Raw genomic sequence first — 24,125 nt, 5'->3', positions numbered from 1 at the left:
TTTTATCCTGGTACCAGACACTGAGGTCCTTTCTCAAACTAAACTGCCAAGCATTCAGACTCTACTGCAGAGAGCATAATTCCAATGGGCTAGTCACAGCATTCAAATGCCAAACATGGGCTTGCCTAAAAGACTTGGAAAACTCACACAGGGCAAGCGTTCACATGGTGGTCAGAAGAATCAATACCAGGACACTCTCAAGGTCTTTCTTAAAGACTCTGGAATTGATTGTGTGACATGGAAGACACTGGCATAGAACTGCCCAGCATGGCATGCCCACATCAGAGAAGGGGCTGTGCTCTCTGAGCAAAGCAGAATTGAAGTAGCTCAAAAGAAACTCGAGATTTGCAAATTTAGAGAATTCAACCCAAACGCTAACATGAACTATTTGTGCCCAACCTGTGGTGGAGCTTTCTGAGCTTCTAATGGTCTGATCAGTCCAATCTGCCAAATTGTAACTTGGCTCTAACATAGTGGTGTCATTTTGGTCCTCTATGAGAATAAAGGACAACAACCAACCGATCATATATTCAGGTAGAGGCATTATAAGAATTTGAAGTTGGAGGACCTAGATACTAAATTTTATATGTGTGTGTATGCATGTATATATGCATATACATATATACACACAAACACATATAGTTACATGTGTGCGTATATTAAAATACATGTGTGTATGCATATATACATATGTGTACGTGTATGTTGCATATACATATATGCACAGACACACATATACACACACATATAGCTTCAATATTCACAACATGTGTGACCATAGATAAAACATATCATCTCCTTCCTCAGTTTCACCATTTATAAAAAGAGAAGATTATACTAGGTGATCTTCTGAAGTCCTTCCCTTAGTTTTAGGTCCATGCCTCTAAACTCTATGATGCTATAATCAGAATAGACTTTCTTAAGGTTCTAAGCTGCCTGGGTTCTGTCTCCCTCAGAGCCATACACTTTCCCACAAGTCAGCTGGATCTGTCTCCAAGAGCTCAGTCCCCTGAGCAGACAAAAGGTCAAAAGATTCAGTCTCTTCCCTGTCCCACCAATAATAGGGCAGTATCCCTCTAACTCAGGCCCATCTACATGGTCAGATCATGGCAGAAGTGTAGTTTCTCTGGTCACTCTATGCTGACAATGGATGAATGGAGCTTCCAACTGAAAAATGCTTTCTCCCAAAGCAAGAAGAAAGTAGAGAAGGTGTCCCAGGAACCTCAAAATGTACAGCAGCAGAGATGGATGGGCTTCCTTTCATGAACTTTTTCAATAGAGTTGTTGTCTATTTTTGAAATGAAGAGAAAAAATAATTGGTGGCAGATGGAGTGCTGGACTTAGTCAGGTAGGCATGGGTTTTAATCCTGTCTCAGATACCTACTGGGGAAAGGGAGAGAATAAGCATTTATATGGTGTTTACTACATGCTAGGCATTATGCTAAGCACTTTATAATTTAATCCTCACAACAACCCCACTGGAGTAAAGCCTGTTATTATCTCTATTTTTCAGTTGAAGAAAATGAGGCAGAAGTTAAGTGACTTGGCCAGGGTCACACAGCTTAGTAAGTATCTAAAACTGAATTTGAACTCAGGTTTTCCTGATTTCATGCTGAGCAGTTTAACCATTCTACCATCCAGCTGCCTAGCTCTGTAATCCTGAGTAAGATCTCTGAGCCTCAATTTCCTCATCTGTTAAATGTAGAAGGCTGGTCTCTATGACCTCTAAAATTCCTTCCAGCTCCAAATCTAAGCTCCCTTGGACCTCACACTCCCCTTAAGTACTGTCTCTGCCATAATTGGGTGGGGTCAGCATTTGGGGGAGGAGGCAGGGCACTAGGACAGAGTATAAGAGAACAGAGAGCAGAATACAGAGCTACGGTCATTTTGGGGAAGCCTCAGGACAGTGGAGGGGGTGGACATCTTTGAAATGCGCAGTGAGTCTAGCAGACGCTTGAACAAATATAAACCCCAACAGCCTCTGAGTCAATCAACAAACTTTCAACCAAATCAACAAACATTAAGTGTCTCCTATACGCCAAGCACTGTTCTAGGCACAACTAGGGAGAATAAAACAAAAATGGGAAGAGCTTGCGTTCTATCAGATCAGAGAGTTTAGAGCTGACAAGACTCTTAGCAATTATTTGATCCGATGCCTTCATTTAATAGATGAGGAAACTGAACCCAGCAAGGCTGTTTCCCCAGCAGCTGGAACATTGAACCATAGCTGGTGCTTAATAAATGCTGGATGGTTGATTAAATCACTTTCCCAAGATGACAGAGTCAGAATTTGAATCCAGCTCCTATGACACTGGATCCAGCACATTTCCCTTTCCTTCTTAGGAGAGGGGAGAGGAAGAAATACAAGCGGCATTTTGTGGGGCCCTAGGCTGTCTTCTTATAGTGCCAACAACTCAATACTACTCACGCTAATGGACTCAGCAATTGGCCAAATTACTACTGTGTCTGAGCAGAAAATATACTCCATGGGGAGCCAAGTGCTGCCCAGGTCACAGCAGAGCTGCTCAGCTTCCTTCCCTCCTTCCCTTCCTCCTGCCCATGGGCCTCTGGCCAGACCCTCTCAGAGGTAAAACTTGGCATTACTACAGTTCACAGGCTAAGGAAAGATCCAGCCTCTTCTTCTCCTGGGCCCTCCTGAGCTCTTACCTGATCACTTACACAGTGGTTTTGTGCCCCAGATTTTTCCAAGCCAACTTCTCCCTGTGCAAGCCCCTGCTTCAGCTCCTACCAAAGGCCATGCTTTTAATAACCTGTCAAGAAGGGCCTGGGACCAAGTAGAAAAAGAAAGCAAGATGGAGGGAGGACAGGAAAGTAAGGACCAATACTGACACCAGCCTTATCCTCTTAGTTATGAAAAGCCTGGGTAGTAGGACAAGTCACACTCTCATAACTTCGTTTACAATTACACTAAAGTGTGAATGCATGTGTAGCATCTCTCTCTCTCTCTCTCTCTCTCTCTCTCTCTGTTCTTTCTGTCTCTCTCTATTTCTGTTTGTCTCTGTCTCTCCCTGTCTCCCTCTCTGTCTCTCTCCTCTTCCCTCCCTTTTTCTCTTTCTCCCTCTCTCATCTCTTTTTTCTCTCTCCTTTCTCTCTCTTCTCTTCTCTCCCTCTTTTCTCCTCTTTCCTCTTTTTTCTTCTCCCCCTTTTTTCTCTTCATTTTTTCTCCTCTTTTTCCCCTTTCTCCTCTTCTCCCTCTCTTTTTCCTCTGTTTTTCTGTCTCTCTTTCTTTCTCCTCTCCTCTTTTCTCTTTCCCTCTCCCCTTATCTTCTTTTCTCTTCTACAGAGAGAGAGAGAGAGAGAGGAAGAGAGAGACAGAGAGGAGTATATTCTTCTTACAAAATGTGGTAGATATATGGGAGTATTTGCACCACATCCACTAGGAGATTGGGTGCAAACTCTCACAAAAGGGGCAGGACCCAAAATGAATAAAGCAGAGAAAAGGGGAGGAAAACATATATACTCCCAGTTTCTCCATTCTCCCCTCTCCCATTCATCCTCCACACAATAATAATCTTCCTAATACCCAAGTCTATCCATACCACATCTCTGCTAAAGAACCTTCCATGGTTCCCTATTACCTCTAGAATGAATTGTGAAACCCCAATCTGGCATTTAAAACCCTTCCCAATTTACCTTGAGATTAACTGTCCAAGTTTATTACATATGACTTTGCTTGATACACTTTCCTTTTCCATCAAGCTGGCCCATCATTTGTCCAGACTATGTACCAAGCCAGGAAGTCACACCCTCTTTACCTCCCTCTCTTAAAATCCCTAACTTCATTCAAAACTCAGCTTGCCTACCATCTCCTTCAGAAAGCATTTTCTGATCTCTCTCAATATCAGTATTCAAGTTAAATTAACAAATTACCTTCTCAATTTACCATCACCATCCCAACGTCATTGGTCCTCTTCAAGAACAAAGGACAACCACCAAACAAACATCATGTGTATGATAATGCATGAGGTAGCTAGGTGGTGCAATGGATAGAGCCATGGGCCTGAAGTCAGGAAGGCCTAAGTTTAAACCTACCCTCAGACACTCACTAGCTGTGGAACTCTGGGCAAGTCACTTAATGCCTCAGTTCCTCTTCTGTAAAATGAGGCCGCACTAGAGAAGGAAATGGTAAACCAGTCCAATATCTTTGCCAAGAAAATCAATTGGACAACTCCAATAAGAATATGAAGAGTAAGACATGACTGAAAAGCAAAATAATTGTATATGTATATACATGTATGTATATGTAGAGAGACAGATAGATATATATATCTAGCATTCCCATAGTATAGATGTGTACTGTAACCTAGAATCAGGAAATGCTACAAATGAGGGCTTAATTTATTGTTTTGTTGATTGCCTAGACCCAAAAAAGTAATGACAAAAAATGTTAACGATGAAGATTAAACCTGAAAGTGTGCCACTTTACAATCTTTTTTCAGAAAATCACTTATTAAACATTTACCAGCTGCCCTAGTGAAACATAAATTCTATTTCCACCCCATCTTTTCAGGGGTGGGGACTATGGGTGTGAAGTATTGCATGTGTTGACAAACATGATGTATGTGTTTCTTTTCTCCCCTTTTTCGTTGGTTATAAGGGATAACTCACTGGGCAGGACAAAAGGGAGGAATTCAGAAACGAAGATGAGGCAAAACCAAAAGATGTAATAATGATGGCTAGTGTTGACGTAGAACTTACGATTTGTAAAGCACTTTGGACGTGTTGTTTCATTTGATCCTCAAAAAGGACTCTTGATGCTATTTTTATCCTCACTGGACAGATGAGTAAATTCAGGTACCAAGGGATCTTGTCCAGAGTCCTGTAAGTGGTGTCAGCAGCAGAATTCAAACTCAGTTCCGTTTGATTCTAAGTCTAGCACTCAATCCATTGTTCCAAACTGCTGCCTGAAAAAGTAAAATAGTTTTAAAGAATGTTATCTCCTTGAAAGCATTTTGTTTTTACACCCCCAGTTCCTAGCAAAGTACCCTCCACAGAGTAGGCATTTGATAAATATTTATAAAATTGGATTGGATTGGAAACTTCCTTGAAGGTGCAACTAATGAATTCCTTCTTTCTTCCATACTAGGAAGCTCCATTTATAAGACTTTGTAGAGCTGGTGCTAAGATAGACCACCTCTCAGATCCAAAAGCTACTGAGTTTAATTGCTGGACAAGTAGTGTCCCTTACCCTCCCTTAGATTACTAATAGAGGAGCTTGGGGAGAACAGAGGGAGGAGACTCCAAAGTCTATTCTTCCTGTTTGATGACTTCAGTGGGTAGAGCAATGAGCCTGGAGTCAAGAAGATGTGAGCTCCAATCTGGACTCAGACACTAACTAGCTGTGTGACCCTGGGCAACTCATTTAACCCCATTTGCTTCAATCTATCCATCTGTAAAATGAGCTGGAGAAGGAAGTGAGAAAGCCCTGAAGTATCTTTGCCAAGAAATGGCATCATGAAGCATTGGGTTTGACTGAAATGACCAAACAACAACTCACAACAATGGTGCTGAACTAATAAGCTTATGTGGAGAAGTGGAACATGGAGGACACACAACCTATGTTCCTTGGAATTTGGGGAGGTTGTAGTTTGGGAAATCAATGATGAACTTGATTCTTATTTTTTTTATATGCTTTGCTTTCTATTTTAAGTTTAAAAAATAGTTTGCTTTGGTGTAATATCACAAAGAACAATCAGGTGTCAAGAGTTCTTGGGAAGTGGTTCTAGAAATCTAAACATGACATTACATGCACATACACATACACACACATATATATATATACACATTCACACAAATATTTTGGTATGCATGAGACTTTTCTTTTTATCATTGACTAAACCACAGACTGACATTTTGTGGACATTTTGGTCATCTTCCTAACACAGTTTCCAATTGCCTTCCAGAATGGTTGCAACAGTTCACAGCTCTACCAACAACTCACTAAAATGTCTATCTCTCCACAAGCTCTCCAATATTGACCATCTCCATCTCGTCTCATCTTTACCAATCTGCTACACTTGAGTCAAAACCTCAAAGTGGTTTTGGTTTTCCTTTCTCTTGTTAGTGATTTGGAGCATTCTTTCATATGGCTGTTAATAGTTTACAATTCTTCTTTGGAGAACTGTTTTTTCATTTCCTTTAATTACTTATCTTCTAGGGAATGCTTTTCGGTCCCATATATTTGTGAAGGCTTTTTTCCCTACATTCTTATTTTTTTCTTTTTTCTGAAATTAGTAACAAATAAAATGAGCATTTCCATATAAAAGTAGAACAGAAAAATTGGATTATTCATGAAATTGAATTTCTATTACATGCAGCTTGCTTTTCCTTTTATGTATATAAAACATTCAACATCTAACTTTCAAAGCTATCTTGCTTGTCTTTTTCCCATTAGACTATGAGCTTGTTGAAGTCAGGGACTTTTTTATCCAATCCCCTTCATGTTAGTGCCTTCCCTCTGTTAAATTATATCCAGTTTATCCTGTCTCTATCTTGTTTGTACATTTTGCAAGTTATCGCCTCCATTAGAATGCTTGAGTTCCTTGAAGCCAGAAATTGGTTTTAATATTTCTTTGTACTTAGTACAGTACCTGGCAAATAAATGGTGCTAATAAGTGTTAGTTGATTGATTGATTTCCTCCTTGACTTTTTTCTGTTTGTTTGTTTTTTAGTTCATTCCTTAAAAAAATTCTTTAGAGTGATTCTTTGGGAGTTTTTCCCCAGGGGGGAGGGGTGGAATCCTAGAACTATCAGCTCTTTTCCTATCAGCTCCTCTCCCCACCCCACCCCATAATGAAAAAGGAAAAAAAACCCTTGAAGTAAATACAAATAATCACATAAAATGAATTCCCACATTGGCCATATCTGAAAATATATGTCTTATTCTAGTTTATCACCTCTCTTTTAGGAGATTGGTTATATGTTTCACTATTGGCCTTCTGAAGATACGATTGGCCACTTTTTTTTATCAGAGTTCTTAAGTCTTTCAAAGTTGCTGGTTTTTTCTTTATAGGGCTGTTGTTGTAATGCAAATGGTTCCTCTGGTTCTGCTTTCTTCACTTTGTATCAGTTTATATGTTTTCCCTTTTAAGGGTTCTCTGAAACCATCCCTTTAATAATATCATACATAACAATAATACTCCATTAAATTCATATACCATAATTTTTTCAGTCATTCTTTCCCACAACTAGGAGTATAGACCTAGTAGTGGCATCACTTCGTTAAAGAGGATAAAGGGATTGGTTCATTTAGATGATAGTTTTAAATTGCTTTCCAGAATGGCTGATCCTATATGCTAGCATTGGCTTTCCATGTGCTAGAGTATACCAAATGCTCTATCAGTATAGCAAACCTGTATCAGAGATATTTGATGCAAACATCTTTTTCCCAATCAATTGCTTCCCTTCTTATTCTAGTTGAGTAAATTTTGTTTATGCAGAAGCTTTTCCATTTCATGGAAACTAAATTATCTATTTCATCTCTTGTCATCACATCTTACCCCTGAGCCAGAGCTGTGAAAGATAGCTGATCTGGTTCTCATCTAATTTTTTTTATGGTTTAACCTTTAATATTTTGGTCACATATCCATTTTGAGCTTATTGCAGTCTTTGTTGACTTAAACTTAATTTCTGCCAAACTGCTACCTAGTATTCCCAGAAATTTTTGACACATAGGGAGTTCTTACCTAAGTAATTTATGCTCTCCAGTTTAGCAAAGATTAAGTTACTTAGTTAAATTGTTTCTCATTCTGCATTGTCTAGTCTGTTTCACTAATCTACTTTTCTATTTTCAACCAATATCAGATCATTTTTATGATTACTGCTTTATAATACAATTTGAGATCTGTAAGTGCTATTCTAGTGGAGAACATTTTTAATAACAAGGAAACAAATTGTTAATGCTAGAATTTTTGACCCCATAAGAAGTGCTAGGGAAATATTGTGGGGGACAGTTCATGAAGAAGTTTTCTCTCATATTGAGCCACCCTGTATAACTATCCTTTTGTCCTAATGGAATACACAAAACTTGGTTATAATGAATTGGAGGGGAAGAGAAATGTGTGCTGGGGGAGTGAGGGAGAAGGGATATCTAAAGATGATGGAAGAAAGAGGAAGAAGAGGCATAAGTGACTGAGAGAATGTTGGCCCTAACAAAAGAAATAAAGAAAGTAAGGGCATAGACTAGTTTAGAAAGAAAAGTGACGAGTTTACTTTTAGATGTATGGTTGAGATGCTAGTAAGTCTACCCAAATGGAAAAATTGAGTAGTCAATAGGAGATGTGGAATTAGAGGAGAGGTTATAGGGTTAGGGGTCCATGAACTTTCTAAAAATTATTTTAATAACACTATTTCCATATAATTAATTTTCTTCATTATCCTACGTATTTTATATTATGCATTTTAAAACATTATTCTGAGAAGGGGCCCCTAGATTTCATACAACTGCCAAAGGGGCTCATGAAGCAGGGAGACGGAGAGGGTGAGAGAGAGAGGACAGAAAGAGAGGACGTGCAGAGAGAGAGAGAGAGAGAACACTAGGGTTCAGGACTTGACAAAAAGATTTAGGATCCTTTGCATAGATATGGTCATTGAAGCAATAGGAATAAATGAAATCACCAAGACAACACAAAAGAAGAAAAGGAAGGTGACAAGGATCGAATTTGGGGGAATATCCACACTAAAGAAGTGTAAGGAGGGTGAGGAACAAGCATCATTTGGTAAACCTTCATAGTGAGTCTGAAATCATTAAGACAACATGGGCTGCCTCATAAGGTAATGAGTTCCCCATCTCTGATGCTATTTGAAGCAAAAGTTGGATGGTCACTTTCAGGGAAGGAAACATTGTTACATGAGGTTCCTAGATGTACCAGATAGATAAGACAAAGATAGTCTGTGAGGACTACCAGTTCTGAACTTTTGAGTCTATATATACCTTGAGGATGTGTTTTATTGATCTGTGTGACATGATAGGATTCAATAAATCTTTGGTGAAGCAGCTAGGTGGCGCAATGGATAGAACTTGGGACTTGAAATCAACAAGACCTGGGTTCAAATCCTGTCAGAAACTGAATAGCTCTATCACTTAATTCCTCTGGGCCTCAGTTTCCTCATCTGTAAAATGTGAATAATAATAGCACCTACCTCCTAGGGTTGTAGTGAAGATCAAATGAGTTAACATATATGTAAAGCCCTTTGAAAACCTTAAAGTGCTACATAAAGACTAGTGATTATTGAATGAACAAATGAATGAATGAATTTTTCATTAAGCAAATGGAAAAGAGGAATATATATATATATATATATATATATATATGTATATATATATATATATATATATATACATATATATATGTATAGGCTTTTTAGGAGGGGATAAAAAGAGCCTTTAAAAAGCCTCATCTGCTCCTCCCCACCTCCAAGAGTATTTCTTTAAAAAAATTTTAAAAAGATCATCTCCATCTCTCTCTAAAAGGGAAGTTTCAGCCTCTGCCATCAGGAACTGTGTTTTCTGCTAGAAAAGATGCTATTGCCCCCTAGAGGTATGTCCTGAGAGAGGTTCCCTCCCCTCAGTCTCCTCCCCTTGGCAGTCTCCTCTCCCGTTGGGGGATGGGGGGAAAGAGGGTTTAGGAAAGGTTGGTGGAGAGACTCAGAGGAATCAGGATAGGGTAGAAGTGAGGGAGGGGCTCCTTTGGACATGGCTACTTCTAGGCATATGGGAATGACTGAACACAATTTGTTAGAGGCAATTTTTTCCCTGTTTGGGGTCCATAAACTATGTCACTCATTAAAAGGACCTGAATAGTCACGATAAAACGATGATAACATCATTTTGCTGCTATTTTTTACAGTTTTCAAGATGTTTCCAAGTGGAGGGCAGGGATGATTATGCCCATTTTACAGACGGGGAACCAAGGTCCATATAAGTCAACAGAAACTGTTTGCCTAAACTCACCCAGAGAATCAGTGCCAGAGGTGGGATAAGAACTTAAATTTCCCATTTCCTAGTCCAGTGCATCCACTGTAGCACTCAGGATTTCAGAGCCATCCTGAAATCATTCCAATGTTAAGCCTAAAGGTAAAGCAATCCTGTTGTGATTCCATGGAGCAAGAAGATGAAGCCCGCCCACTCAGCTCCACTCCAGAGTCATGCTCTTCTTTTCATTTAGTGTTAATAAGCTCTTCCAGAGCAAAGATAACCCCTCCTCCACCTCTTTATGGGGAAAGCTGGATGCCTAAGGAGGAGGGGGTCTGCGAGTCAGTATTACGGGGGAAAGGACCCCAGGCAGGTCCCTGATCTATATGTATTCCAAAGCAGGCTCACTGCAGCAGCAATCAGAGAGTAGAATTATTTTTCTTTTTTTTTTCCTCCTATATCTTGTCTTAAAACTGATGCTGCCTGGAAATTCAGTGCATTTTAGAAAAAATAAAACCTTCAAGAACCTCAAATTATCACTTTGGTGCCTCTGAAGGTAATAACAGTTTCCTGAACTGCCTTTTCCTTCCATTTCTACTCCACCACAGACCCTCCCGCCAGTGTGAGCCCAGAGGCATTGGAGTTACACAGGCCAAGACCCTTCCCTCCCATCAGTCGGGCAAAATCTCACAAAAGACACCTTGGTATATCCATTCCCCCCACCCCAAGATCATCATCATTAGTCCCCCTCTATCAGCCTTCCTGAAGATGCTTGAATACTTCAAGTGGTAAAGAATTCACTACCTTCTAAGGCAGGCTATTTCATTTGGGGGTGGTCCTGATTGTTGAACTGAAATCATCCCCTCTGCAACTTCTCCCTGGGCTCCTAGTTCTAAACTCTGGGGCCAAACCTGCTTATTTTAACCCCTCTTCCACATCATCCATTTTCAGATACTTGAAGACATCGATTACCCTCTCCAAACACTGGCCCTGCTCCCCACCCCCCTCAACTCTCCTACTAGCTGAATATCTTCCAAATCATCCTGCTTAATCTACTGACAAAATGGTTTCCAGCCCCTCTCACCAGCCAGGTCACCCTCCTCTGGATATTCTCCTGCTTGCCAATTGGATCTGTTACTCCCAATGGGATCTGATCCAGAAAGAGGCTAGAGGGGCCATCTTCTCTTCCCTCTCTTATTCTGGATGTCCTGCCTCTTTCAATGCACATTCTATTTGCATGAGATGATTTGACTGCCTTTTCAAACTGTTGATTTCCAGCGCCCTTTCAATCCACTTAAGACCCTGAAACTCCTTTTCATCCTAACTGATCCCAAGCTATGACCCTCATCGGGTTGGGAGATGCTTAGTGATGTAGGAGGAAGGGCTCTGATAGGGAGGAGCCCTGCCTGGCTAAGTCTAGTCAATGCCCCACCCCCTCCTCACCATCTCCTCTCTCTCCATCAGAGTTCCACTGAGTGGAAAATTCCCAGGATTGTAAATTAAGAGACCTGGGTTCTCACTCCAATAGTAGCTGTTTCTCCAGCAATTAGCTGTTGTGTACCACCTCCCAAGTCCCTTCCCAGGAGTACCTCAGCTTTCTCCATACGTAAAACAAAAGGGAGGGTTAGCCTATAAGGGTGTTCCAGCTCTGACATTCTATATTCTAACATTTTATTGCCTAAGAGGTAGCTAGGTGGTGCAGTAGGTAGAGTCCTAGACCTGGAGTCAGAAAGATCTTCATTCAAATACAAACTCAGACACTTGATAGCTGTGTCACTCTAGGCAAGTAATTTAACAACTTCCTGCCTTAATTTCCTCAATTTTAAAATGGATATGATAATAGCACCTACCCCAATAGGATTGTCTGAAGATCAAAAGATTTTATATGTGTGTGTGTATGTACAGATAGATAGATGATAGATAGATAGATAGATAGATAGATAGATAGATAGATAGATAGATAGATGGATGTAGCTATCGATATGGTGTTTAACACAATGTCTGGCACATAGTAGGCACTTAATAAATTATTGTTTCCTCCCTCCCTAAGGGTTCTGCCACTTCTGGAATCTTATTATTGTAGGGGCCAACATTAATTGGTATTTCTACAATCGTAGGATGATCAGCCTTCATTTTCCCCCGTAAGATAATAATAATAGCTCACCTTTATATAGTTCCTTAAGATTTGAAAAGCACTCTGCATTCATTAACTCATCTGAATCTCACAATAACCCTACTGGGATAAGAGTTTTTATGGATCCCATTTTTACAGATGGGGAAACTGAGGCAGAGAACTAGGCTTAGCGTAGAGCCTGGCACATAGTAGGTGCTTGATAAAATTCTTGTTGATTTGACTTGATTTTTATGTGACTTGCTGAGGGTCAGACCTCTATTAAATGTCTAAAGTGAGATTTGAACTCAAGTATTCCTGATTTTAAATCTTCGACATGTTGACTTTCGATTTGAGGTGATACTGAGGCTAAATTCTGTGGAGGTGAATAGAGGCACGTGGTTCAGTTCAGCTGAAACGTGAGCTGCAAGGTCACATGTCCTGAGCATTCTAGGGTAAGAATCTTGGCAGCCTGCTCAGGGAGGGGGAAACCTGTCACTCACAGTCTGACAGAAGTCTCCCTCCCCCCACCACTCCCCACTCCACCACCACCCCCTTCAGTTCAAAGAATCACAGAATCTCAGAATTTTAGCACTTGAAGGGTCCTCAAGGGACATCTAGTCCAACTCATTCTTGAAGAGGAATCCCTTCTCTAGCCTATCCAAAAGGTAAACATCCAGCCTCTGCATGGATGACCCACGTAACATCTAGACATAGACATTCCCTTCCCTCCTCTCTTCTTCCCTGGGGTGAGATCAGGATACCAGAACCCAGGAAGCACCAGCTAGGGCACGATCACAGGGTCCTGGAAGGGACTTCAGAAATCATCTCTGCCAGCCACTTCATTTTATTTTACAGATGGGTAAACTGAGGCCCAGCAAGGTTAAGCTTAGAAAAACTGAGAGTAGAACAGAGGTCCCCCTGACTCTTAAGCACCTGGACTCTTTCTGCTTCTACAGAGGCCAAATGTCCCCCCATGCATCCACAACTCCACAGGAAGCAGCCTGGAGCAAGGCACCAGACCACCAGCCTTCTCCGTGGAAGAAGGGCTCTGTGCCGATGCAGCTGTGGAGGTACGGCTTCGCTCCCTCCCACCCTAGTGGAGCTGCTGCTGCTGCTGCTGCTGCTGCGTTGACTCCCCTGATTGCTAATTTAGATTTTCCTGACATCCCACACGGTGGAATCAGGGGAAATAAAATTACCAAGTTATTCACTCCTTTTGTACAGCTGAGGGGCTGATTACCTGTCAGTCAGGCCCACATTAACATCTGACACTGTGTGCATAACAATTACCCCCATCAGATTAAGGAAACCTTTTCCTTTCTCCAAAGGGAGTCCTAGCAGCAGCTAGGGGAGGGGAGGGGAGGGGTAGGGTGGGGGGTGGGAAGGAGCTGCTGAAGGGAGAGGGAGGAAATTCAATCAGCATAATTAGCTCAATCAGAAAGAACTTCTCTTCATCAGGAAGATGGGGAGGGGGGAGGGGAACTTGAACAAGCCTGCTTGCCTATGTCACCAGGGCCAGAAAGAGGCCAGGGCACCCTCCAGCGGTGCCCACCCCCTCCCCACCACCATCCTTTCCCTTTCTCCCCGCCCCCACAAAAACAACCACCTCTTATCAAAAGAGCTGAGGGAAGTCTCGCCTCTGCTTTAGCTGGAGTGAGAAGCACCCAGTTTGTCACATGGAATCTCAATGTGGAAAGAGACCTCAGAAGCGCCCATTCCAGCACACTCATGAACTAGAATTCCCCTCGGTAACACGCCTGATAAGGGGTCCTCCAGACTCCGCTAGGACACACATCGCCTCCCAAGGCTGCCAGTCCATCCCAGCCCTCAGAATTTGGGAGAGTTTTGTTTGTTTGTTTGTTTTCTAGCCTCAAGCTTAAATCTATCTCTACAACTTGTCGGTTAGTCCTGGTTCTATCCTCTGGGGCCTCCATAGAACGAGTGTAAATCTCTCACTCACAAGGCTATCGAATTCCCCAAATCCCCCCTACCAAGGTAATCTGGCTGAGCATCAACCCTTGGGAGGGGGCCATGGATTTAGGGCTCAAGGAAATCTCCAACTAGTCCAGGGGTTCTTAACCTGAGATGCACATACAGACACACACACACACACACACACACACACACACACACATCTTCCTGAATTTTCCTGACCTTACTTGACCCCCTTGCACCCACAACAACTGCTCATGGGCCAACATGGAAAGATGCCTACCTAAAGCAGCCCCCAACAAGGAAAAAGCCAAAAACAATAGTCTGTATCCTGCACTGCAGTCCAGTTCAGTCTGACCTCACTCATACTGGACTCCACATTTAGTTACATTTGTAAGTGGTCACAACATAATGGAAAGGGCACTAATGTTGAATGGGAACCTGAGAGACCATCTAGTCCAAACATCTCAACTTAGAATGAGAAAACAAAGGCACCCAGTTGGGAAGTGACTTGCCAGATATCACACATATAGAACCTATTTCCCAGGTAAAAAACACTCCATCTCTTAGCTCCAAGCATTTCTTCTGACTGTCCTCCATGCCTGGAACAATCTCCCTGATCTGCTTTGACTACTGACCTCCCTGACTTCCTTTATGTGCCAATTCAATCTCATCTTCTACAGAAAGCCATCCCTAACCCCTCTTAATTCCAGTACCTTCCCTCTATTAACTATGTCCTATTTATCCTGTATGTAGCTTGTTTTGTATATGTTGCCTGTTGTTTCCTTTATTAGGATGTAAGCTCTTTGCTTTTTCCTCTTTTTGTACTCTTGGCTTGATAAATGCTGATTGATTGATTGATTGAACACACCTTTTGGGCCTTCCCATAGAGTCATTGTCTTAGAAACATGGGGAAGGGGAGCTACCTGATGGGCAGGCAGTTTGCCAGCATTCCCCAGGTTTCTGGGGTCTTGCCCCTGACCTTCCACTTGACAAGGCTTCTGGGAAGAAGAAAACACCATGGGTGCCCTATGTGGTGAACCAGTCCAGAAAGAGGCGATGGTTATTCTGAAGAAAGGAAGACTTAGAAGGGAACAGAATAGGGATCTTTCCAGTCTTTGAAGATCTCTCAAGAGGAATTAAATTTATTCTCCTTGACTCCAGGAGAAGCAGGACCAAAAGTGAAATGAGAGTGGTGAATAGGTCCGATAAAAGAAAAGAAAAAAAATCTCTTAATTAGAGGCTAATGTGAGGCAAAAGTGGAATGGGCAGCCTCAGGAGACAGTGGGGTCCCCTTTGATGGAGGTCTTTAAGCAAATTCTGAACAAACATTCATTAGGACTTGTATAGGAGAATGAGTGTTTGGATTTGTGAGGGACAATAATCTCTGAAGTCAACTTCCAACTCAGACATTCTGTGATTGTGGTGGGAGAAGAAAGCAATCTTGGGCATAGTCCTACTATCCCCTTCACAGCAATCAGAAAGTTCTCCCTAGTGTACAACCTGAATATCTCTACACGTCTAAATGGTCTTCTCTTGTCCTAGACCTCAGTGGAATCAGATAGCAGACACACACATTCAGAACATTTCTTTCCTTGTAATTCTTGCTTACTCATCTATCCACCCATTCCTCAGACAGGAAAGATTTGTTTCCAGGGACTATGTTGAAATATTTCTTCCTTGTCAGGGAGACAGGCTACTCTGGAAGCTTCAAAAGCTACTGAAAAGTCTCTCTCATGACACTTTCAGCATCTCCTTCTTTAAGGTTATCAAGGAGACCCATTTTCTCAAAAAGTCTCACTATAGAGAAGCATGGTAGTCCCATGGACCCTGAGGACCCAGCATCAAATCTCAGCTCAGCCAGTAAGCAATCATGTGACTCTGAGCAAAGCTCTGACCCTCATAGGATGGTTTGATCCTGCTAAAAGCATCTAACAAGAGACAGTTTGATGATAATGGGAGAGACTAGATTGGAGAATCTGAGTTCATGAGTCCCAGAAGGTCAGAAGAGAAAATACGGACAGTGCCCTAGGGTTCAGGTTTTGCAGTCCATTCAGCATTAATGCTCCAAGGAGAAAGAGACCAGACCAGCATAGCTGAGACAAGTACACACCTAGCTGCATTTCGTTGTGAACTCGGTGGGACCAAACTATGTAGAATTTAGCTAAATTTATGCCCACTCTCCTGAGAAAAATAAAGTGGAATAGAGGAGAATATGCCCCTAAGAGGTATTGTGGCAAAGTATTTTGTTCTTACTATCTCTTCAAAGTAAATATCCCTTTGTAATGATGTTAAGTGGTTAAATGGAAGTAAGACTCTAGTCACTGGCACCAAACAGTGAGCAAAATGCAACTAGTCGGGGCTCAAACCGATGGCAAGAGAGAAGAGACACTACAAAACTCTTAGCATGCCATAGAACCTTGAGGGAAGATGTAGCTGGCTCTGGGATGCTAGAGTAGATCATATTTGATGCACAGTAAGAACAATATATTTTAATTAGGTACACCAGCACCATATGCAAGGCATCACTCTAGATACTGGGGAAACAATGACAAAATGAAAAATGGTCTCTGTCCTCAAGAAGCTTATACCTCTGCCCCATCATGGTACCATGTGCCAGTTGTTTCTTCCCCTCCCCCCACCCATTTCTTGAGTTCTACAGCTGCATCTCTGTTTTCCATTCTTCTAAAAGGCAGATATTTGCCCCTTTTGTTCCTGATTTTTTTCAGCCTGATAGAAGCTCCCAGTAAAAATAATGACAATAATAATAGCGATAAAAACAATAAGAGTGCTGGGGAGTTTTTTCGGTCGTAGCACAAGAACTTACCATTATTTCTGCCAACAAATTAGTCTTAATTACACAGTTGCATCATTAGGTGGCATTTAGGAAAATGCAGAAGGTCTCCAAGTGTCAAAGAAATAATTTGGGAAATGAAACATCTGAAATTTTAAAAGGAAAAAAAAGACCTTAGTTAAAAAGAAATCATTGATTGAATTTTCTAATTTGTCCTTCTAACTTCTCATTTGGTAAAAGGTGGATGACTCCAGGGTGTGTTTCTCTGCTCTGTCTTTTGCAATAGCTGCTTCTATGCTTGCACTCTTTTCACCAAAATTTTCCCCACTGCCATGACCTAAAATAATGGGGACTGCTTATCTTAGAGAAGAGAAGCCTATAGCAAGACTTGTGTGATTCTTTTAATTGAAAAGATGTTATACAAAGGATGTAACGAGTTGTCCTTTGTCACCTCCTGAGGATCAAACAAGACAAAATGTGCTTAAAATGCAACAAGAGGGAGTGGAGACAGACCTAAGGGAGCCCTTTCTGACAGTGACACAACCACTGAATGAGAGGAAGGAGCCAACCTTTAAGAGCCACCCTATTTCTTAGGGGGAGGGGCGATGGAGGGAGTGTGCTTTAGAATCAGAAAACATATTCCTTGTCCTCAAATCAGGGTTACAGGAGCAGAAGAGGGTGGGGAGCCTGCATTTTACCCAGGGCCTGAGATCTTGGACACCTGGATATAAGATCACCTAGGTCTGAATCATTTTCTTTCACATGCTGATTGCAACCAGTATACATCAGTTCAGCATGAAGTGTACCACAGATGGAGAGTTGGAATATTCACGAGATTTGGAGGAGGGGGGAGGGAGTGAATTTCTTTTCTCCTAATCTCCTCACAAAGTTACAGAAGAAATCTTGAGCTGTGAATCATCCCTCTTTACAATCAAGCAGTTATTTAAAATGGAAAGAGAGCAAGAGGGAAAGAAAGAAAGATTATCACCCAACGGCTCTATCCCAAATTTTCCAGCAATCAGCCTCAGAGATGTATCTAATCTCACAGTGAGCAGTTTTCCTGATTGAGGGAGCTAATTGCAGGGCTGACATAGCTTCCCTGGAAAATAGTCATGGACCAAGATGCAAGGCACTGCCATCAAGCAAAAAAAAAAAAAGGCATGCATGTTGTGGCCCATGGCCTGTGTGTGGAAGTTATCCTGTATGCTGACAGACCTGGCACACTGCAAATGGTCAGATTGGCCCTTACCTAATAGAGCCCCTTAGACTATTTAAAATCATTAGAATTATTAGTGCTGATTTGAATTAAGCCTTCTAAACAGACCCTTGCCCAAGATAAGACTCTCTACATCAAGTAAAGCTCCCAAAGCCTAAATGCACAAAGCCAAAAATCACAGATTTGTACTAGAGTCATTGTTTCGGAGGTAGTTTGGCATTCACATTACTTCTGACCCTTTTTCAAAGTGTGTTAATATGTCCAGGAAAACATGCATGATTACCAAATGCTCTACTTTTTAAAAAAATCCAATTCAGCTCAACAACCAGTTATTACAAGCTTAATCACAGAGTACCATTTATATACCCAAATAACTACTGTCTTCATTCAAAGCAGTCCCCTTAAGATGATTCCCTTCTGGGCAGGCCTTTCTCAAATATGATTCAGGTTCTTCTTTACGAAGGGTCCATCAGAGGGAGTTCTAGAAGACTCATAGCACATTCCTTTGGATCTCCTCTGTGTAAGCAAATCTTCATCCTTCAAGTCAAGAATTCCTAGTACTGTCATTCAAAGGCCCCCACCAATGTGCTTCCCACTAAGGGCCATTCAAGACTAGTAGTTATAAAAACATTCCCCTATGAAGCTTGAGATGCATTCTCCCACAAATACATACAAGGTCCTTGGGGGGATTGGGTTTAAACCCTAAATAAAAGAGTCCAGTCAGATTGTAAAAGTGTTTATTGTCTGAGAAGAACTTGCAAGTGAGAGAAGAGTTTGCGAGGGAGCAGAGAGGGAGAAAGTTCTCAGCTGCTCAAAGAGGAGTGAAAAGGGGTAAGATATTAATAGTTTCTAGAGGCTTTCGTATTGGGAGTAGGGCTTAGGGTAGAAGACATCTGTAGACACACTAAGCCAGGGAGCAGGATGTTTAGAAAGTCCCGAGCAAAGTTGAGTCTTCAGCTGATGTTCAAGGTTGAGCTGGTCAAGGCTGGTTCTGTGATTTCTGGCTACAGGCATCTCCAAATTCAACTAGAGTTCACTTGAAAAGGATCACCATCATGTCAAGCAGCCCTGAGCCTCAAAACTCCTTATAATTGGCTGATTCTCATCTAAGTCCATTGTCCTACTCTCCTGTGAAGAAGGTAAGTTCTAGCATATAATACAGTTATTACAGAGCCCATGTTCACATGATGCACACATGTAGAGAACATGAATGGTAAAGGAATAACTCACAAGTCCTACACACTGGAAGTCCTTTTCTCTTTTCGTGAAATCCTTATGAAATCTCTCTAGCTCTATGATGGGTTTCAAGGGTCAGTGCCCTTTTGAGTCAATATAACTATCACTTGTCTTCACCACAAGGGGTCACAATCACTGAAGTTGCCTTTGCTTAGATGTTATCTCCTAGTGGTCCAGTCTCTCTGGTCTCATCTGGATGTACTCACTGCCTGCTGCTGATCTAATCTCTCTGATGACATGGTCAAGAAGATAGGAGGAGGAGGAGAGGAGAGAGAGTGCTAGTTAGCTTGCTTGGTTAGCCAATTAGCTACTCCTTTCTTGAAAGAATTTAAGCCTCATAAACTAATCACAAGGTGTAGACCATTTTGGTTCCATATTTAAAATGTCATCATGTACTTACACTTATTAAGTTAATTGAAATGGGAGGAATGGAACCTCCTTCCCTAAGTTAATTAGGTTAACTGAGATAGACAGATAATAGAGGCTGTGGGAGAATGTACTCCCTTATACTTTCATAATGTTACTCCCTTGTTCAAAAACCTTCAGTAGCTCCCCACAGAAGGGCAGAGAGTCTTCAGCACCCCACAATTTGATTCTAGCCTATGTTTCAGTCAATCAATTGGTAAGTCAATAAATATTAATCATCTCCTACATGCTAAGCACTTTGCTAGGAGGTAAGGGTACAGAGAAAGGCAAATACAGTCCCTATTTTCAAGGAGCTCAAGATCTAATAAGGAGAAGCAACATGGAAATAACTGCATACAACAAGCTATGGAAAAGATAAATCGGAGAGAGTAAACAGAAGGGATGCATTAGAATTAAGGGGAATTGGAAAGGCTTCCTATAGAAGTGGAATTTTAGCTTTGGACTTGAAGGAAGCTAAGGAAACCAGAAGACAGAGATGAGGAGTGAGGACATTCCAGACATGAGGGACAGCAAGAGAACATGCATAGAGCTGAGAGATGGAGTACCTTGTTCAAGGAACAGCAAAGAGGTCTTGTCACTGGATGGCAAAGTGAATAGTGTTGTGTAAAGTTTAAGAAGACTAGAAATGTAAGGGGACAGGTTGTGAAGGGCTCTGAACATCAAAACAGGGTTTTATATATGATCATGATAGGGAGCCACTGGAGTTTATTGAGCAGGGGGGGTGACATGGTCAAACTAACACTTTAGAAATATTTTGGCAGCTGAGTGGAAGACAGACTGGAGCTGGGAGAGACTTGTGGCAGGCAGAATAACCAGCAGGCTAGTGTAATAATACCTGCACCATTGCCCGTGGAGTACAAGGAGAGAAGGGAGAGGAGGTACAAAGTTAAAATTGACACAACTTGAAACAAATTAGTTATGAGAGAGGGTGAAAAAGAGTGAGGAGTTGGGGATGACATTCAAGTTGTAAACCTCAGTGCCTGGGAGTTTGAGGGGACCCTCAACAGTAGCAAGGAAGGGAGGGAAGAAGAGGGGAAGTCTGGGAGGGGAGGAAAAATAATAAGTTCAATTTTGCACATGTTGACTTTAAGATGTCTACAGGACATCCAATTCAAGATAGCCAGTAGGAAGCCAGAGATGTGAGACTAGAGGTCAGAAGAGGAGTTAAGGCTGGTTAATTTGATTTGAAAATCATCAGCATAGAGATAACAATTGAATCCATACGAAAGGAACGCCAAGTGAAATAATACAGAGAGGGAAAAGGGTCCGTGACAGAGCCTTGGAAGCTCTTGTATGGTTAGTGGATGTGACCTGGATGAAGAGTCAGCAAAGGAGATTGAGAAAGAGCACATGGCTAAGGAGGAGAGCCAGGACAGAGCAGTGTCAAAAAAAAAAAAAAAAAAACCTAGAGAGAAGAGTATCAAAGAGAAGAAGGTGATCCTTAGTATCAAAGACTGCAAAAAAAAAAAAAAGATAAGGACTGAAACAAGGTCATTAGATTTGGCCATTAAGAGATCATGGATAACTTCAGAGAGAATGGATTCAGCTGAATGACGAGGTTGGAAGCCAGACTTCAGAGAGTTAAAAAAAAAAAAGTGAAAGGAAAGGAAGGGGAAGTCACTATCGTTTCCAGTCTTAAAGCCTTGATGGAAAAGAAAGCCAAGCTTACAGAACCACCTGTCTCTGTGCCTCCGCTCAAAGCAATCCCCTCCATATTTTGTATTAAAAATAGTTTACAGATGTATAGTGCTCTAAGGCTTACAAAGCAGTTTCCTTGAAGCATTTCTCTGAGGCAGGCAGCACAACTATTACTGACCATCTGAAGGCACAGAGAGGTGGCTTTCCTTCTAATCAAACAACTAATCAGCCTCCCAGTTAGGATTTGAATTCCTGTCTTCTGATTGTAATCTCACTGCTTTTTCTGGCACCGTACAGGAAACTGAGGATCAGAAAAGTTCCACAGAAACAGCCCGCAGAAACAGCCTGCTGGGAAGAAATGGAGCCACCACTCAAGCCCAGATGGACAGAATGGACGTTTCTTGTGGACAGGAACTGGTCTTTGTTTTTTGTTTATTTGTATCCCCAGACACCTAGCATGGTACCTGGCATTAGTAAGCACTAAATAAATGTTTATTGACTGATCCGTTGATTGGTCATCTGACTCCAAACCCAAGGTTTTCTTCACTCAGGTGGACTGATCTCTTTCATCTCCTTAAAGGCCCATCTTGGATCACCTCCTTCATGAAGCCTTCTCTGATTAGATCAGTCAAGAGCATGTTCTCCCTTCCCTTAATCTCACCTCAGACACTTGACATTCACTAGCTGTGTGACCTTGGGCAAGTCACTTAAGCCCAATTGCCTCATCCTGGGTCATCACCAGTCATACCATATCTGGTCATTGGATTCAGATGACTCTGGAGGAGATGTGAGGCTAGTGACCTGCACAGCCCTCCCTCACTCAAAACAAAGTCAAGTGCAAGTCATTTCATTATTTCTCTGATGGCATGGTCTTCTTCGGCAACTAAGGATGAACACAATTCCCCAAGCATTCTGCTTGCCTCCATCTTGTGTACTTATCATGGCCTGCCTTCTATTGCAGATATGTCTGTATATTTCAGTACCCTCTGCTAGGGCCCACTGCTATTTATTCTCTCCTTACCTCAATGGCTCCAACCCTCCTCTCTCTTATGAGTTTCTTCTTTCCCTGACCCCTACCTATGTTTATTTGCCTACCTATAATTTTCAAGGTCTCTGGAAGGTGTGCAAAATGTCCACCTAACCCTTCAAAGCCTCCTCCCCTGTCTGGTCTTCTCTCCCTGAAGTGCTCCCTCCCTTCTCAAGCATCAACAGCACCAACCGGCCAGCTTTATGAAATACTAATGTACTTCAAGCTAGCCTTCAATGGGGCCAAGTTCAGGGCTCCTGAGAGAGAATCAAACTTTAAAGCCAACTTTCTGTTTCTTCTCTTAATGCTAAACTGAGACCCAGGGGCAGAAAATAAGGGAGGGAAAACTTGCCGAGTTCTAGTATGCAAAGCATAGGCCAATCAGGCCCAGAAAGAACCTTTGACTCTATTGTTGATTCGATCATTCGTTCCTTCTAATAAATATTCATGGAGGGCCTACTCTGTTGGTCTCAGTGCTGAAACCTGGGGACAGAACTAGATAAGAGAAAGTCCAAGCCCCAACAGCAGTCTAACAAGGGAGGGAGGAGGAGACAAGACACAAAGGCAGAGAACTAGAAATATCAGAAAGAGAAGGACAGATTACTGGGGGCAGAGTGGGGTTCTGAGAAGGGAGAAAGCACTCTGATTGGGGGCAGGATGGGGATCAGGGGAGGCTCCCTGGAGGAGGTGACATTTGACCAGGTCTTGAAAGGCAGATAGGAATTTGTCCGGTCTGGACTAAGGAAGATATTCTAGGCAAAGGAGAGACGATGTTAATAAATGCAAAGAGGTCAGAGAATAAAATGATAAGTAGTCTAGTTTGGGTAAGGCTTAGAGCACATAAAACGAAAAATGAATCAAGAAAGGTAGGCTCTGTACAAAGGATAGAAGGCCTTGAGGATCAGGCTAAGGAATCTGGACTTCATTCTGCAGAGAGGGGAGGATTTGAATGAGGAAGAGCACTGGGAACTGAGAATTCAATTTGTCAGAGAGTCAGGGGATGGGCTCAGAGCTGTGTTCTTTAAGATAGGGTTGTTGGAAGTGGAGACACTGGTTAGGAGGCCATGGTAATAGTCTCGTATTTCAAGGTCTGTGGTGTGGAAGAGAGATTCAATATAGAAACATATATTAGAAATGAAAGGGATCTTGGCAATGGAAGGGACCTGGACTCCTCTAGTTCAGCCTTTTCCCTTTATGGATGAAGAAATCATGGCACAGAGAAATTAAATGACTTGCCAAATATCACACAGCTTGGAGGTGCCCAGGTAGAAATTTGATTCCCTCTTTTGAGCCCTCTAACTCCAAATCCAGCATTTTTCTTTCTAGTACACTCCTCCTTAATCTCTGGACTTCACTTCCCCAACAGCAGCTTTCTCAACCCAGAGATGTCCACACTCTGACCCTAGGGTGGTCATAGAGCTCAAAAACAGGAAGGGATGTAAAGTGCATTGCAAATCTTAAAACATTTTCTAATGTCAACTCTTGTTACTGGGTGGATGATGAGGGGAGAGTCAAAAATCTCTCTGAATTTTGAGTCTAGTTGACTGGAGGGATGACAACCCCATCAATAAAAATAAGGAAGCCAGAAGGAGGGAGTGGGAGGAAGATGAGTTTATTTTTGGACAAAGGTTCATAGATTCACAGGCCTAATGCTTGAAGGGATCTAAGAGGTCACTGAACACAAGTCCTTCATTTTACAGATGAGGAAACTGAGACTCAAAAGGATTTGAGTAATATGCCCATAGTCATACAGCTAGTAAGTGAAAGGGTTGAGATCTGAACCTGAGTCTTCTTCAAATGCTGGGTACT

General features: G+C 41.9%; 1 long non-coding RNA gene across 1 annotated transcript; it reads left to right on the top strand.

Annotated features, from left to right (window-relative positions):
- The first annotated feature begins 971 nt into the window (after nt 1–971).
- Nucleotides 972–21,764, top strand: LOC140504718 (uncharacterized). The gene is made up of 3 exons (XR_011967218.1): nt 972–1,348; nt 19,000–19,128; nt 21,587–21,764. It is a non-coding gene; the product is annotated as an uncharacterized lncRNA (long non-coding RNA).
- The last annotated feature ends 2,361 nt before the right edge of the window (nt 21,765–24,125 follow it).

This window comes from Notamacropus eugenii, chromosome 5 (assembly GCF_028372415.1).
Source record: "Notamacropus eugenii isolate mMacEug1 chromosome 5, mMacEug1.pri_v2, whole genome shotgun sequence".
NCBI lineage: Eukaryota > Metazoa > Chordata > Mammalia > Diprotodontia > Macropodidae > Notamacropus > Notamacropus eugenii.
Note: the sequence above shows the minus strand (reverse complement) of the source record. Positions and strands in the feature narration are given on the sequence as shown.